Source organism: Lampetra planeri, unplaced genomic scaffold, assembly GCF_965212315.1.
Source record: "Lampetra planeri unplaced genomic scaffold, kcLamPlan1.2.h2 scaffold_1299, whole genome shotgun sequence".
Classification (NCBI taxonomy): Eukaryota; Metazoa; Chordata; class Hyperoartia; order Petromyzontiformes; family Petromyzontidae; genus Lampetra; species Lampetra planeri.
In genome coordinates this window covers 22,501-24,174 of record NW_027614016.1, presented here as the reverse complement: position 1 = coordinate 24,174, position 1,674 = coordinate 22,501, and positions in this window count along the sequence as shown.

Sequence of the window (1,674 nt, the reverse complement as noted above, 5' to 3'; positions counted from 1 at the left end):
ACATAGACCCCATCAAACGGGAGAAATTGGCCGGGATTGCTCTCATGTGCGTTACGGGGCATCGTTTCTCTCGCTCCGAATTCCATCGAGCTGGGAAATCGCTCATTTTTGCGTCGCCAAATATCGTACGAACGCCGTGAAACTTCCACAGGCTTTTTCAGCAGATTTGCACGTGCACTCAAAAAAGTCAAAATTTGTACACATAGACCCCATCAAACGGGAGAAATTGGCCGGGATTGCTCTCATGTGCGTTACGGGGCATCGTTTCTCTCGCGCCGAATTCCATCGAGCTGGGAAATCGCTCATTTTTGCGTCGCCAAATATCGTACGAACGCCGTGAAACTTCCACAGGCTTTTTCAGCAGATTTGCACGTGCACTCAAAAAAGTCAAAATTTTTACACATAGACCCCATCAAACGGGAGAAATTGGCCCGGATTGCTCTCATGTGCGTTACGGGGCATCGTTTCTCTCGCTCCGAATTCCATCGAGCTTGGAAATCGCTCATTTTTGCGTCGCCAAATATCGTACGAACGCCGTGAAACTTCCACAGGCTTTTCCAGCAGATTTGCACCTGCACTCAAAAAAGTCAAAATTTTTACACATAGACCCCATCAAACGGGAGAAATTGGCCCGGATTGCTCTCATGTGCGTTACGGGGCATCGTTTCTCTCGCGCCGAATTCTCTCGAGCTGGGAAATCGCTCATTTTTGCGTCGCCAAATATCGTACGAACGCCGTGAAACTTCCACAGGCTTTTTCAGCAGATTTGCACCTGCACTCAAAAAAGTCAAAATTTGTACACATAGACCCCATCAAACGGGAGAAATTGGCCGGGATTGCTCTCATGTGCGTTACGGGGCATCGTTTCTCTCGCTCCGAATTCCATCGAGCTGGGAAATCGCTCATTTTTGCGTCGCCAAATATCGTACGAACGCCGTGAAACTTCCACAGGCTTTTTCAGCAGATTTGCACGTGCACTCAAAAAAGTCAAAATTTTTACACATAGACCCCATCAAACGGGAGAAATTGGCCGGGATTGCTCTCATGTGCGTTACGGGGCATCGTTTCTCTCGCGCCGAATTCCATCGAGCTGGGAAATCGCTCATTTTTGCGTCGCCAAATATCGTACGAACGCCGTGAAACTTCCACAGGCTTTTCCAGCAGATTTGCACGTGCACTCAAAAAAGTCAAAATTTTTACACATAGACCCCATCAAACGGGAGAAATTGGCCCGGATTGCTCTCATGTGCGTTACGGGGCATCGTTTCTCTCGCGCCGAATTCTCTCGAGCTGGGAAATCGCTCATTTTTGCGTCGCCAAATATCGTACGAACGCCGTGAAACTTCCACAGGCTTTTTCAGCAGATTTGCACCTGCACTCAAAAAAGTCAAAATTTTTACACATAGACCCCATCAAACGGGAGAAATTGGCCCGGATTGCTCTCATGTGCGTTACGGGGCATCGTTTCTCTCGCTCCGAATTCCATCGAGCTTGGAAATCGCTCATTTTTGCGTCGCCAAATATCGTACGAACGCCGTGAAACTTCCACAGGCTTTTCCAGCAGATTTGCACCTGCACTCAAAAAAGTCAAAATTTTTACACATAGACCCCATCAAACGGGAGAAATTGGCCCGGATTGCTCTCATGTGCGTTACGGGGCATCGTTTCTGTCGC